This window comes from Leopardus geoffroyi, chromosome D1 (assembly GCF_018350155.1).
Source record: "Leopardus geoffroyi isolate Oge1 chromosome D1, O.geoffroyi_Oge1_pat1.0, whole genome shotgun sequence".
Classification (NCBI taxonomy): domain Eukaryota; kingdom Metazoa; phylum Chordata; class Mammalia; order Carnivora; family Felidae; genus Leopardus; species Leopardus geoffroyi.
The window spans coordinates 52,054,673-52,071,021 of NC_059329.1; the positions used below are offsets into that span (position 1 = coordinate 52,054,673).

A 16,349-nucleotide genomic window follows, 5' to 3' on the forward strand; every position below is an offset into this window, starting at 1 on the left:
GCCTGACAGAAAAGATACCTAACAGGAAGCATAGAGACTTTAACCCTTCCTTTTCACCCAGCACAGTATATAGCAATTGGATTGGAAACAGGAAGTTATTGCTGGATGAATGAATGGGCGGGTATATATTTCAATACCATTATACTTCCTGTTTAGTCTCCTCCCTGCCCAGGGCCTTTGCTCTCAGAAGAACTCTTCCATATTTTGTCATGTGTGCCTGATTGAAAGATATTGAGATTAGCCCTTCTCAATATGACCTCCTTCTAAAAGTCGAATCTTGCTTTCATATGCTGCTCTTGGTCCCGCTAAACCACTTGGGCAAGAGAATTGGAAAGCAGATAGCATCATAAGGAATCGCTGGTGTGTTGAAAGGATGGGCATCTAGTTCTGCAGAGTTGCTGGTTGCTCACTCTTCCTCAACACTCTGCCTCCCCGCCACCCCCGAAAGAAACCTTTTGTCCTTCCCTAATTAGTTATGGATAAGAAAAGTAGATATGCTCCTTTTGTGGTCTTTAATGAATTAATCCCTCATGAAATTTCTTACTGTGGCATAAAAACAAAAGGTTGCAAGCTAATTACCATCCTCATTATTAGAATCCGGGCATGGAAAAATGGCTTCTTCTGGGATTCCTTTGCTTTCTTTGTCCAGGACTAAATCTCAGAGCAGAGAAGTGTTGGCATAGTAATACATTTCAACACTAAAGAAGATAATGAGCAATACCAGGTGATTAGAGCAGAAACTGCAGGTGATACAGAGCAATTTGGTAGAAACTCTGACTTCTCCTAACTCTTCAGAAAAACAAGCCATTAAGCTGTTGTGGGACATTTTAAGTATAATCAAGGATGCCTTAATTTGAGTTTGAAAGCTGACAGAATTAAATCACTGTGAATAAGTAAAGACACATATATTATGCTAAGAGGAATCATAAATGCAAATGTAAAGGGCAACTTAGGAACCACGGATCTCATCAGTGACCCACCCAAGGCCACACAGGAAGATTGCACACACACATACACATGCATGTGTGTGTGTATGTAATCGTTACTCCTTAGAATAATCACACGAGAAGTACTGCCAATCTCCTATTTCATCAATTCTTAGATGCATATCTTTTCATACTTTAACATCTTTGAACTTGGAATGGATCTTCAATGTCTTAAAATCTCCTTGGGCAACTATTCAAGTTCTTCCAGAGAAGTTTGCTTCCAGTAGTCACATGGGGGCATTATCAAGCTGAGCCCACTTGATATTTTCTGCTTGAGAGGTTTTTGCTTTTGTTCTTTGTTTTTGTTTTTGTTTTTGTTTCTGTTTTGCTTTTTGCTAGGGGTGGAGGTATGCAGGCAGTATAAATCTGGAAAGCAAGCTGGCCTGAACACTTTTGGTTCATGTTTTAAAGAGAGATGTCCACCCCCAACCACAATTCCTGGATGCCTCTCATTATTTCCCCTGCACCAAGGTCATAGCCAGAGATTCACGTGTGGGTCTTCTATTAGACTCCTTAGGTTGACATTTTTCTTTTTTTAGTGCAACATTAGATGCCACAGATTCAGGAAGAGCAGCATTATTATCCCTCTTATGTCCTTGAAAAAACTGAGGCCTAGAGAAGTTAAGAAACTTCCCCAACATTAAAAAATACCACTTGGATCCAAACCCATTTCTTCCTGATTCCATGTGCTTTCTGGCACACCACCCTTTATCAAAACACAATTGTGTAACTTTAGGAAAAAAAATTCTCCTCTTTGTGTGTTGATTTTCTCACGTAAGAAATGAAAATGAGTTGAGTAAAATAATCTAGGAAGGAAGTAACGTTTGTTACTTATATATATCTAACACAGGTGCCTAACAGTTAACTTTCATTTAATCATTAAATCATTTTACAGGTGATGAAAGTAAGACAGATGGGTAGAGAAACATGTCCAGGATCACAAAGAAAGTTAGTGGTAGAGATTATTGGTAGAACGCCAATAATCCTGAGTCATGAGCCCTGTTGAGTCATGCTTGATCTCTGAACTCTTGGTACGGTGTTCTTCCCTATGAGATAATAGCTCCTTCCTGCAATGTATGATTGCCATGGTAAACTTCTTCCTGCAGTATTTGCTTGCTACAGTAATATTGTTGAGGGGTTCCCTGTTGCACACTATCCATATTGTGCATTGTCCTTTCTGCATATGGCTTGTTGGCTATTAGTGGCTACTTCTGTCCCCCAGCTAGATTTGGCCACATAAACAGAGCCTAGACAGAAGGACAGAAGAATCCACAAGAAGACAGATGGTATGGTTAGCTCCCAGCCACCTGCTACAGTAATCATAGGCTTTGCCCTTTCTGCTGCACCATAAATCCAGGCCACTACTGCACAGGGCCAGGATCTAAGTCCTGAAGTTTGGGAGCTTTTTGAATTCTTGGTCTCTGCCTCTTATAGATATCTACAAACTCTGGGAGCTGCTCTCCAGATTTTTTCTTTAGCAGCTTTTTTCCCCTCTAAAAGTTAGAAAATTCTGTCTGTGCTGGCATTTTAGAACCTGCTTAAGAAATAGCTTGATTCATTGCATCCATCCTTACTCATGGATGTGCTCTCCCCTTAGCCAGGCCAAGTCCCAGGCATGATGCCATTGGAAATGCAGAGCTTAAAAAAGATGCCAGGGCACCTGGGTGGCTCAGATGGTTAATTGTCCAACTTCGGCTCAGGTCATGATCTCATGGTTCATGAGTTTGAAACCTGCGTTGGGGTCTGTGCTGACAGTTCAGAACCATGAGCCTGCTTTGGTTCTGTGTCTCCCTCTCTCTCTCTGCCCCTCCCCTGCTATCTCTCTCTTTCTCTCTCTCTCTCTCTGTCTCTCTCTCTCTATGTCTCAAAAATAAACAAACAAACAAACAAACATTAAAAAAGTTTTTAAAGATGCCACAAGGGGGCAGGAGAAAGTAGGTTCCAAGAGGTACCTACCTGAGTTCATTGTGAAGGTGGCTCCTCTCAGGGACAGATTCACATTAACCAAACACAGAAAGATTGATGTATAAGGTCAGACTACAAAAGTGTTAAACCATAGTGACAGATTCTAGTACCAGAAATTCGAATCAGCATAAATCAGGCTACAAGCCCACCTCTCTTTGGGAGCAACTCTACAAAACTGTAAAAGGATGATTGATAAAACAGAACAAGGACAATTAAAAGTGTGATCTTAAGTCATATCTTAACCAAAGCTGCCTTTCCCTCTATAGTCAATGGCTAAAAGTGATTAAAGCACAGATATTGGAGTTGAATGAACCAAGGTTGGGATCTGAGCTCTGCCACTGCTAACCATGTCATCTTGAGTGACCACTTTATTGTCATCCAGCCTGTTTTCCCACCTGTACAGTAAGAGTAATACCATTATGTACTATAGTAGCCAGAGTCCTATGTTAGAGGCTTAGCACAGTTTTTGGCTTACTACAGTCCCTTGATTCTTGGATGTTGTAAGCCATTCTCAAAGTTTTCAGGCACAAAGAAACACAGCAGAATTCAATATACACATTGATTGTAAGACACTTGTGCGGTCTTTTTCATTGTTTCAAAACTAAAAGCAATGTCATTTTTTGAACCAAGAAAATAATGGTCATAGACTTTCAATATATGGAACTCTAGTTCTTATGCTCATTGTTAGTACTACTGTTGCAAGTGTCACCATGACAGGCAGTGTCCTTTGGTTGAGACCTTATCTTCTTGCACTGCACTGGGATAAGCACTCCCCACTCCCATTACTCACGCCCACATCCCATAACAGTCCATCTACCTGACCATGCTACGTTCCTGTGTTACAGACTACAGTCTCTTCTTTTTTTTTTTTAATGTTTGTTTGTTTGTTTGTTTGTTTATGTATTTATTTTTGAGAGAGAGAGATAGAAAGTGAGTGGAGGAGGGGAAGAGAGAGAGAGGAGACAAAGAATCCCAATTAGAGGGCTCAAATTCACAAACCGTGAGATCATGACATGAGCTGAGATGAAGAGTCATATGCTTCACTGACTGAGACACCCAGGGCCCCATGGACTGCTATCTCTTTTTCTAAGAACTTACTCAGAATTTGTGTCAGCACAGGGAAACAGCTTCTCAAGATATGCATGATTCCCTGACATACCCTCACTTTGGGATTATTAGTGAAGCATCCTGTTTTCAGGGATCCTTTGTTTGGAAAGTTAGGCAGTCTTTATATGGAAAAAGGCTGTCCTCCTGTGCTCCCCTATGGAAATTTCCCTGTCCATAGCCCGCTAGATGGTCTGATGTGGGCAGTTGCAGAACTGTCCATTTGTAAGAATTGCCCATGCAGTGAGGAAGGCTGCAAAAGAATAAGGAATATGCATTCCATCTAGTGTTCCCAAGAGAATTCCAAATATTGAGCTATTCAGGTATTCACTCTTAAAAAGTGTGTTTTAAAATTCATAAAATAAACATAACCGATTTCAGAAAGTTTGCCAAATAGAGAAGAAAAAAAATCCCTTTGTTACAAAGCCCATAAGACAGCCATATTTTGATATATTTGTTATTTTGATGTATTTAATTATATTCTTTTTGCTAGGTGCAACACAGTTAAAATTATAATGTACATATTTTAAAATCCTTTTTTATTGTTAACTTAATATGTGAATTTTTCTATGTTGTGTAGAAACTCGCTAGTACAACATATAAAGCTCTTTGTCTCTGGCTTCTGCCTTAAGTCTCACCTCTCTCTACTCCGGTGTCATTCTCTACCCACCCATACTGAATGGCACATGGTTCTTGAACATTAACCCCTTTGCAATTCATCTCTCACTCTTCCTTCACCTGGTGTATCACTCAGCTTATCAGCAGGACACAAAATTCACCTCTAATTGTTCAGATGAAGAGGCTTTAATATAGGAACCACTTACAGAAGGTTAGGTGAGTTTAAGGGAACAGAAAAAGGACGGAGAGGAAAAGAAGAGAAAGGCACTCAGAAACTAGCAAGATGGGAGTTTCTTACTCTCTCAGGGTACCTGATTGAGACATGATTTCACAGCAGGAACAGAACAGGGTGAAAACACCCCATTTCTTCCTCCATCAGTTCTCTTATTTCCTGTCAGCATGCCGCATTGGCAAGATTCAACCAAAAGCCAGAGGATAAGCAAGGACCAGTACTACATTCTGCAGATGTCACCTATCCACTGGGGCACAGAAATAGCAGGCCAGAGGACAGAGAATGGGCAGAGGCAGGGAAGTCAAAGAGAATAACCCTTACTTATGCTTAATTCCAATTTATTCTCCAGGTTTTCAGTTTAAATGTTACTTTATCAAGGAAGTGAGAATGGGTTTATTTTCTCCTTTTTTTTTTTCTCCTGTTGCTTCTAGTGTTCATCTCAAAATAACACATTTAATATTTGATTTAAGTAACTTACCAATCAGTACCGTATCTTCTTTTTTTTTAAATGTTTATTCATTTTGAGAGATGGAGAGACACATGAGCATGAGTGGGGGAGGGGCTAAGGGAGAGGGAGACACAGAATCTGAAGCAGGCTCCAGGCTCTGAGCTGTCAGCACAGAGCTGGGTGCGGGGCTTGAACCCACGGACCATGAGTCATGACCTGAGCTGAAGTTGGACACTTAACCGACTGAGCCACCTAGGCGCCCAAGTACCATATCTTCTTTGGTACTATTTAAACAACAATGAGCAGCGTCTTAAACATATGCATTCAATAAATCTTTGCATAATTACCATTTCTAAAGTCTTCAAGATATTTGTTCTAGGAATGGGTCATAATTTACTTGGCCTTTGCAGTTTTGTATTTCTTAACTGTCTCTTGTTCATTATTTCAATGTTAGCCCCATTTCTCTAGTTGAACTGTAAACTCTTTGAAGGCAGAGGCTATGTTCATACACATCTCTCTGGATATCTCTACTTCTAGTGCATACACTCATGCATGGCCAGTCAAGCTTTGGTAGACATGAGATCAGAAACCTAAAGTGATGTCAGGTACCTCCACTTTTCCAAAAAATAATTTTAAAAATGTGTCCACATTCTCCTCAAAGCCCCTACCACAACAGTCCTGTTCACATGCAACAGAGGAATTCTCCCTCTCAGTTCACAGAGAAAATAGAAGTCCTTAGATGTTGACTCCAAAACCTTGTGCTAACAAACCGTCAAACTAACAAAAATGACCCCAACTCCACTTGGCACTGGCTGCCCTCTCCCTAGCAGTAGGCGAGAATCTACCCTCATTCTTAACCTACTCTCCCTGCTAATTCATCCTCCTTGAATAGATTGCAATGTGTCTTACTTAATGTTCTACACCAGGAGATTTGGTGAAAGAGGGATGGAAAAAAATGGCAGTGGGAGTTTATAGTTTTGGATTCTTGCTAGACATCCTCTCCTGAATCATTGAAAGACCCTGGACAAGCACTGCCCCTCTCTGGGTAGTTTCCCTTCTGTGATTAGGCATGATTTTTATGGTCTCAGTTCTTTGCAGAGGTTAAGGGCTGGGTTCAAATTCTACGTTGATCATCGTAAACTTGGTGTTCTTCATCACCATATTTTCTCTCTCAACCTTCAATTTCCTTGCCTTTAAATTGGGATCATTTGGGGCGCCTGGGTGGCGCAGTCGGTTAAGCGTCCGACTTCAGCCAGGTCACGATCTCGCGGTCCGTGAGTTCGAGCCCCGCGTCGGGCTCTGGGCTGATGGCTCAGAGCCTGGAGCCTATTTCCGATTCTGTGTCTCCTTCTCTCTCTGCCCCTCCCCCGTTCATGCTCTGTCTCTCTCTGTCCCAAAAATAAATAAACGTTGGAAAAAAAATTTTTTTTTTAAATAAATAAATAAATTGGGATCATTAAATCTAGTTCATAGGTTGGGGCGCCTGGGTGGCTCAGTCGGTTGAGCGTCCGACTTCAGCTCAGGTCACGATCTCGTGGTCCGTGAGTTCGAGCCCCGCGTCGGGCTCTGGGCTGATGGCTCAGAGCCTGGAGCCTGCTTCCGATTCTGTGTCTCCCTCTCTCTGCCCCTCCCCCATTCATGCTCTGTCTCTCTCTGTCTCAAAAAATAAACGTTAAAAAAAAATTTAAAAAAAAATCTAGTTCATAGGCTTTTGTTGGGGTTAAATAAAATCAGGTGGTAAGATAGTTGCTCAATAAAAATAGTGATCAGGTGGCACAGACATGGTTGAAATAGTAAAATTGCTCTGTGAGGATACTGTAAGAATGTGCGTGGGAAGGAACAAGTGAGGAGAGGGACAAAGGAGGGAAGGAAGGAATCGGGGAAAGAAAGAGGGAAAAGTTTGGAGAGACATAGTTTATAGATATGTAAGGAAATAGAATTTAAGTCAGTGCTTTCCAGTTAAAGAGGCCACAATCCAAATTAGCTTCCTAAACTTTGAGGTGGTATGACCTCACCATTTAGTGAAAATGTGCATTATAAATAGGCATGTAAATGACTCAGCATGGGGGCTGAAAGTTGGAGGCAGCTTTTGGCAGAGGTAATAATGAAGTGAATCCCATTAGTGATGGAAAGGCAATTAAGAAAAACCTCAATGAAGCTCCAGATCTGAGCATTCAGCTGAAAGATTGGGATTTTGGAGGAAAAAAGGTTAAGCACCGGGAGGCTGTTTATAATGACTTTAATTAGATTGAAAATGAATTGTTTTGCTCTTTTTATCTCTCCTCAAGTTTGCTTTTTAAGTAACAGAGCATCTGTAACAATACTGAGGCACACTTGTCAACTGCAGGGATGACGAGTAGGAGGTGGTTAGCAAATGGAGGTGATTTCATGATATATTTACTCTTCCTGCAAGAACACTGAGTGGTCCACCCGTTTCAGTCAGGAAACCCCAGGGCAGTTTGTTACTGAAGAGGATCTTCTTAGGACTTGACTTAATTACCAGGGACTTACTCCCTAGCAAGGCTGAGGCTGAACATTGCCTTCAATCCCTAGAAAAATGTGACATATCATCCAACCCAAATTATTGCTTAAGACTGCACTTTGAGGGAGAAGGGAGCCCTTGGATGTTGGTATTTAGAAACCTGGTAAAACAAAGGAAAGATACCGCATAAATTACTTTTAATCTTAAAATTCTGTATCATGTTTGTTGATGTCAACAGAGAAATGAAACACCTATTATTGTTATAGATATTAGATGACAGTTGAAATTTACAAAGTGATACCTCTTATCTCATCCTAAATTCAAGAAAAGATTTTGAATAAAGACCTCGTGTCCCTATTCTACAGATAAGGAAACTGAGTCTCCACCAGTTTAAGTGATTTTCCCAGTGTCTCAACAGCGCTTAAATAGCAGAGACCTTACACAAACTGAAGCCTTACATGCCTTTTGTGCATATTTCCTCCACTATACCACTACTGAGTCATAAATAAGTAATAGCTGGATGAACCCTTAGAGGTGACCCTACGCAGCGAGGGAGAGCAAACGTCCAGTGGCTTTTCTGGTTCTGTTTAGTGAATAGCTAGACCTGGAGCCCACCTGCAGAGAATACCGAGCACACCTGAAAGGGTATGCACAGAGGAAGAGTGGGTCCTACTGCAATACTTTTCATTTCTCTGTGGATCATAAAATAAATTTATTATTCCAATGATTGAAAAGTATCAGTTATTTTTAGTTTTCAAAGTAACCTGGAGGTTGGACAACACTCACCCAGCTGGTAGATAAATTTCCATGGCAACTGATTATTAAGCAGAGATTGATTCTAGAGGCAGACAGTCTACAGAACACTGATTTTCATCCCTGCCCACATGTTCTAATCATTGGGGAGCATTTAAAAAAATACTGAGGCCTGGGGTCCACCCCTAGAGGTTCTAATTTAATTGGTTTGGAATATAGTTATGACATCAAGCATTTTTTTTGGTTACTCAAATGATTTTAATGTGCCACTTGGTTGAGAACTGCTGCTATATAACAAGATTTTTAGGGGCACCTGGGTGGCTCAGTCGGTTAAATTTCCAGCTTCGGCTCAGGTCATGATCTCACAGTTTGTGAGTTTGAGACCCGCTGACGGCTCAGTGTTGACGGCTCAGTGCTGACAGCTCAGAGCCTGGAGCCTGCTTCAGATTCTGGGTCTCCCTCTCTCTCTCTCTCTCTCTCTCTCTGCCCCTCCCCAATTTGTGCTCTGTTTCTCCCTCAAAAACAAAGAAACATTAAAAAAAAAAAAAGAACAAGATTTTTTAAAGATTTTATATGGTCTATGTCATTTCACTACCTGGGAAAATTTCAGGGGATTTCAGCTGTTTTCAGCTCCACTCCTTCCCTTCCCTTCCTCTCCCTTCCCTCCCTCCTTCCCTCCCCACCTCCTTCCTTCCTCTCTTCTTTCCATAAATATTCACTGATCACTCCCTTTGATGCATTGTCCGGTGTCAACTCTGCCACCGTCGCTATAGGTTAAATCTCATCATCTCTTGTCTCTGGGATATCTACCATCTTTCTAAATGGCCTTCCTGCCTCCATGCCTGCTCCCTAACAGCACAGTCCCACCCAGCTGGCAGCATATTTCCTCAAAAACGCTTCACTGCTTAAAACTTCTCAGTAAATCCCTTCGATAATTACACAGAAGATAAACGTGAGACATCATAATATGGCATACAAAGCTCTTATCATCTGGCCCCTGTTTGCTTGTTCCACTTCATCATCATTTGAAGTCTCAAAATGAGGAAGTAACGCAGAATTTGGAGCACAGTAGGAATAAACGCCTAGATCTCTTAATATCCAGGGCGGGTGTGGGCACCATCCCACCCAGCATTTCACAAAACACTGGATTGGCTTTTGAAACTAGTAGTACTGAGACATAAGCCCATGATTGAAAATGCTTATGAGTGCTCTGAAACTCAGTCATTAGTGGCCCATGAGTAACATTCATTCATTATTCTCTCAGCAGAAGCTATGTTTTGTGGGGTTTTTCCCTGAAGGAGTGAGGACATCGTTGGAACACTTGATCTTTTCTTGCATTAAAAGGTAAGGGCAATATTGCAAGTGACAATTCTTTTGGATCTGAATTTTTGGTTACTTTTTCTTCCTTTTTATCTGTGTCCCTTTATTAGAAAATACTATAGTAGGCTTCTCACAAAGCACTGAAAATTTTTCCGATCTGTTGTGTTCCTGTGTTTTAAAAGAGAAAATGTCAGGAGAAGAAAATGAAAGCTTTCTTTGAACAATAGCACTGGTCACTGCAAATTATGTCATTTGAATGGATTTTTGGCTAGGCTGCAGAGGGAAACCTGCAGTGTGCTCAGTCATGGGGGAAGGGTCCGCTGCAGGATAGTGGGCAGAGGCGACATGACACTGGTCTGCATCCTAAGGGATTTGGAGACTTGTGTTTGGTTTGGACAAGCTTTGACATCCAAGGGAGTCTGATCTGAGGTATAGGCCATTAAACACACACACACACACACACACACACACACACACACACACACACACATTGCTGTAGTGGCAGCATCTGATCTCTAGCGTCAATGTGAAATTCAGGACCTGTGAGCTCCAGGGAAGTAGGCAAAGCCTAAGTGAACGACTCCAATCCCACTATCCCACAGAAAGGAATTAGAACAAAACTAGGAGGTCAAGGAAAGGGCTCAGTCACCCGTCTTGTGTACACAAGGCAGAAACTAGAAGAAAACTTAGAGAGACAGGTTCCCTAATCTCATCCCAGATTTCTGTACTAATTATAGGATTGCAAACTAATTCTAAACCCCATTTTCTTGGGAGGCCTGAAGCTACTGCACACTCCACAGTGATTTTTAGTGTTGGGAAACTTCATTGTCTTTGTGTCCTTATATCCTTTTCTGTAAAACAGGGTGGGCGATTATAGCACCGACCTCATAGTACTGGGAAACTGAGGCCAGGCATTGTCATTCCTCCCCTTGGTGACCAGCTGGCCACACCAAATGACTCAAAATTGCTTCCATTTGGTAATATGCATTCTGATGGTAAAATATTTCTTGGAAATAGTATTATAGTATAGCAAAGTACAGAAGAACAATAAACAGTATAAATTGATAATTCCTAACATCAACTTTCTTTTCACACATCTCCTTTTTGAAATATGAAATCTAGCCATTAGTTCTCAGTAAGACTGGTATGATTTCTTTTTCTAAGAGTTTTCTTCTTGTTTATGAGTGTCAAGTTTGGGCCTTCCTTTTGGTTTTCTTTGGGTAGGTTTTGGGCCTTTATATTCTCATTAGCAATTTCCATTCAGAAGAGAAATGCAGTCAAGTGAGACCAGATTTGCCACAAATGAGCTACTAGATAGCAGCTTCTGTGGCATAGAAACTAATAAATAGCCCAAGTGTTGTGATAACGAACTACATGTTAAACCTGAACAAATATGCAGAAAATAGTTCTGGTAGTTTCTGTGTGCTCTGACACAGAAGTAGGTAGGTAAAGTAGGTAGGTATTGCCAAACCGCCTTTGCAGGTGACGAGTATCCTCCTAAAATTCACCAAAGCTTACATTGCATTGATTCAAGAGAAGATAAGAAAGCCGATAGGCATCTGGATGATCCATTGGGATGGAGCAGGGCTGCCAGTTTCTAGAATCTTGAGAGGTAGAGGTGATTATGAAATGAGAAAGAATATATGGGCACATTGCAGTGTGTACAGAATATACATGTAGATTTTGGAGTTGGGAATAAGGAGAAAGTTAAGGTCCCCTAGAATGGGCATGCAAGAATCTCCTGGTAAGCGTGAATAGTCAGAAAACAAAGCAGTGTTATAGACTACCGAACTGATTTGCTTTCTGGTACAGTTTAGTGCATATTTAGAAAACACTAAAGGTGGGCATAGCACTCTTTAGGCTCATAAAGAGGGAACAATAGACGAGAAACACTGGAGTAGGTGTTCTTCCAGTGTCTGCCTGCAAACCTATGTGCTAGGTTTTAGGTGTGAGGTCGAGGGAATGGGTAAGGGAACCAAACTCAGAGATTGCATGGACTCACTTCTTATTTCGCCGTGGTTCAAGGACTGTGGTTCTCACACTTTAGTGAGTATCGGAATCGCATGGAAGGCTTGATATAACACAGGTATGGAGCTCCACCCCAGAAGTCATAACTGAGTAGGTCTGGGGTGGGTCCTGATGATTTGCATTTCTAACAGGCCCTGGTAGATGCTGATGCTGGACCTCTGATCTGGGATACACATTTCTAAGTATTCTTTCTCCCTGTCCTTTCTCTTTCCTAAAAGGGTAGATATGGGCTGCATTAGGAAAACTTTCTGCCAATCAGCTTAATGAAGTAAACTCCTAACGGACTCATAACTCCAGTCTTTCACTCACGTACAAACATCTGAAATCTAGTTAAAACTCCAGAATTCTTATTGGTATGATGAGAAGCTTGTAAGGGAAAGTGAATCATCTACGTTTACACTAGGTGGCAGAGGCAGGATTGAAACCCACATCTGTTGACACCAGATCCAGGACTGTGTTTCAAACAGTACTTCTGACTGGGAGTTCTGGGATGACTGACTCCTTATGGCCAAGATTATAATGAAAAGAAAACAATTACACTGTAACTCCGTTCTAGTACAAACAGCAGGAAGTGAAATTAAGTTAGGGAAAGTTGATGGCCCCTTACTGTCAGTGAGAACATTGACAAATATATTTCAGAGACATTCACTTCAAGCCTGGACAAACTCATCTCTTCTTCTTGTCTTTTTCTTACCTGGGCCATCTGGATGCATTCTGCTTTTCCATAGACCTCTGGGTATTTTGAGTTGTTTTACTTCGTAAAATATAAAAACAGATTCTATTGATGAAGGAAGGTAAATATGTGCAATCAGCAATATCAGTAATGTTCAGGTTTGTATCTTTATAGCCATCCACCTACTCATGATCATATAAAATGTTGTTTTCTTTTCCCACGTATGACTACTAAAATAAGCAAATGATAAAAACCAAGAGGAATGGTAAAAAGTATCTTTGTTATTGTCTGTCCCTAAACTTCACCTTGGTTCATGCTTTCCCACAGACTCTTATCTTCTCCAATTTTTTTTTTTTTGATCAAGATATATTTTCCCAAGATAATATAATCCTAAGGGAAATTCTGGTGCCAGCTGTTCTAATAAAGCATTTACCTCAGGAACACTGCCATCTTACACTTGGAATGGCAAGTAGGGTATAGTAAAAAGGGCCTGTAGGACAAAGGCCTGAAGATGTTGGTGTTAAATTGGGATTTTTGCTAACTAGTGTCTGTTAACATGCCATTTATTAGATCCTCAGTCTCTTCATCTTTAAGTTATAATAACGACATTGACCCTGACCAGGATTGGAAGGAGGAGATTATGCCCATTTAAAATTATTTGTAGGGGCGCCTGGGTGGCGCAGTTGGTTAAGCGTCCGACTTCAGCCAGGTCACGATCTCCCGGTCCGGGAGTTCGAGCCCCGCGTCAGGCTCTGGGCTGATGGCTCAGAGCCTGGAGCCTGTTTCCGATTCTGTGTCTCCCTCTCTCTCTGCCCCTCCCCCGTTCATGCTCTGTCTCTCTCTGTCCCCAAAAAAATAAATAAAACGTTGAAAAAAAATTTTAAATTATTTGTAAACTGTAAATGCTACAAAAACGAAAAACATTGTCGTGAGTTCTCAGTAATGAATCAGTTGAATAATTTCCCTGTCTTTCTCTCTTCCCTGCCTCCCGTTTGGACAACTTGGGGCTTGTTGCCTTCTCTTTCAAAGGGGGATCAGAAATACATTGCTGGCTTATCCCCCAGGTTGAATTAATGTTTCCCAGGGCAAGAAGCCACTTAACATACATGAATAGGTATTGGCATGGAGTTCAACACGGACTTTCTACACTGAGGTCCAGACAGAGGGTGATGACTCATCTTATTTTTCTGCAGAACTCTCATGGAGAAAAACATCAAGTCCTTTCTGCTGACTTGAATTGAAGGAAAATGGGGTGGATTTTAGAAACTCTATAAGAGTATCGACTTGGTGCTGCATTACTTTAATGGGCCATAAGTTATCAAGGCAAGTGTAAACCTAGCCAATAAGTCAGCTTCTCTATTAGTGCCATGCAAGCCACCAGGGAAAGGGATGGAAACTTCATGTCCATTATTGATTTGAGTTATTGCAGCAATCCTGCCAATTACATATTGTTATTTTTACATCACCAATGCAAAAACTCTATTTCATAAGATTAAATAACCTGCCCATAGTGACTCAGGTGTTGAATAGTCAAACCAGTCTTTGCCCACATCTTTGGGGCTCTAGTTGGTAGGAAGGCTGTGTAGTAAATGGTTCAGAATGCATAATGTAGAAGTAAATTGCATGGGTTTCAACCCCAGTTTTGCAACTTAAAAGCATTGTGCTTGAGAGTAGTTATTTGATTGATGTGTGATTCAGTTAACTATTCTGTAAAAAGGAGATGGTGATATTTTATGGGGGTAATGGAAAGACTAAATAGGTTGAAACTTGCAAAATGTCCAGTACATATGAAGCCCCAATTCTAATTAGCTATTATTTGGCATATATAGTAATTTTGTTCTCTAAAGTTACTATGAAGATTCCTTTTTTTTTTTTTTTTTGATGTTTATTTTTTGAGAGAGAGGGAGAGAGACAGAGCAAAAGTGGAGGGGGGCAGGGAGTGGTGGGCAGAGAGAGAGGAAGACACAGAATCTGAAGCAGGCTCCAGGCTCTGAACTGTCAGCACAGAGCCTGACACGGGGCTCAAACCCACCAGCCGTGAGATCATGACCTGAGCTGAAGTAGGACACTTAACCGACTGAGTCACCCAGGCACCCCTAAAGTTACTATAAAGTTATCCATTTATTCAGGAAAGTTTTATAGAGCATCTTCTCTTTGCTAGGTGCTATGCTGGTAACGAAAACTCCTTCTTTCCTGGTGATATGATGATGACGAAGCGATGGTGTGATTTCACCTTCAGTTAGTTGAGAGTTTTGTGAAGAGTCAGAAGCTATTATCATAAGTTAAATTCTTTAAGAGAGTCATGATCATGCAGCAGTGGGGAGAAGGATGAAGAGATTAAACAGATTTAGCAGGAATCTGGCAAATCCTCACAGAATTGGTAGCTTTTAAGTTAGAACTTGAAGTATCCATTCAGTACAACCTGAAGATTGAAATTTTACAGAGAGAATAACCACATAATTGAAGCCATAAGGCATACAACTACATGGCATGTTTAGAGAATTCACATAAAGGGGAAAAACAATGAACAGAAGACTAGAGATGAATGTAGAAATACTAGTTGAGACACACTGCAAGCCACAATGAGGACTTTGGAACTAATCCTAAGTGCAGTGGAGAAACACTGGATTATTTTCAGCAGAGAGTGCCGTCATCCAAATTCCATTTATCCTTGAAACTTTTCCTTCTCTTTCAAACTCTACCACATTTCTTCCCTCCTTTCCTTTACAAATAAGATTTAAGGCATCTAATTGGTTTCGGAGACAATGGCACTGATAACAATGCAAAGAATAGATGTTGTGAAAGTATCAAGGGGCAGTTGAAGGTGTGCAAACTACATAGGGGACTCTTAGCAGACGAGAAATTGAGTTAATGAATATTTATCAAGTCCTACTGTGTACCAGGTATTAATTGTTCCAGAAGATTGGAACACAGTACTTTAACAAAAACTTCTGCCCCTCATGAACCTCACATTTTGATGTAAAGAGAGAGAAACTAAATCAATACTTTAAAAACATGTGTATATATGTATGCACATGTATATGCACGTGTTTATGTGTATGTTATGTTAAATGATGACATAAATAAATCATTTATTTAGATCAAATAAAAATAAATCAGGGGGAGTGGATGAGTAGGGTTGCAATGTTAAAGAGTAAAGTGGGTAGTGGTCAGGACTGGCGTCCCTAAGAAGGTGAAGGTGTAATTAAAGCAAAGACCAGAGGACACAAGGATTGATTCATACTGATATTTGGGGGAATAACGTTCCAGCAAGTGTATCTATAAGTCCTGGAGTGGAAACAGGACTAGGAGCAGAGCAGAGTAACTGAAGCGTAATCAGAAAAGGGGTGAAGGTTGCAGAGTAAATGGTCTATAGGGTGGATGGGAACAGATTGTATAGAATCCTAAAAACTGCTGTGAGAGTTTTGGCTTTTACTTTGAGCGGAAGTGGTGGGTATAAAGGATAGCTCATGAGAATTTTTTTTTAATTCCAAATACATAGGAAAAAACTGATTATTTTGTAACTGCTGGTAGTCACCAAAAGCAGCTCCAAACTTCCCTAACTGATCAATGGCAGTTCTGTAGCTTTGAAATTACCAGAACCCATTTTAAATCTGTTTAACCGATCAGAAGCCATGCGCCTCAGTGAATATCATTGGCATTTCCCTCACATATGACAGCCAACCAACTGGGAGAGAACTTTGTCCAATGAACACACTCCTGAGTGCCCACAAGCCAGC

The 16,349-nt window shown here is 40.9% G+C and overlaps 1 protein-coding gene across 4 annotated transcripts in view; it reads left to right on the forward strand.

Annotated features, from left to right (window-relative positions):
- TENM4 (teneurin transmembrane protein 4) overlaps positions 1-16,349 on the forward strand; it is a 2,911,279-nt gene that overhangs the window by 1,307,373 nt on the left and 1,587,557 nt on the right. For 3 of the 4 annotated variants that reach the window (XM_045483839.1, XM_045483838.1, XM_045483840.1), the window contains exon 6: positions 9,856-9,932. The gene's annotated coding sequence lies outside the window, so the exon portion shown is untranslated. Of the gene's footprint in view, positions 1-9,852; positions 9,933-16,349 lie in introns of all 4 variants that reach the window. The other variant, XM_045483835.1, reaches the window with a different exon arrangement.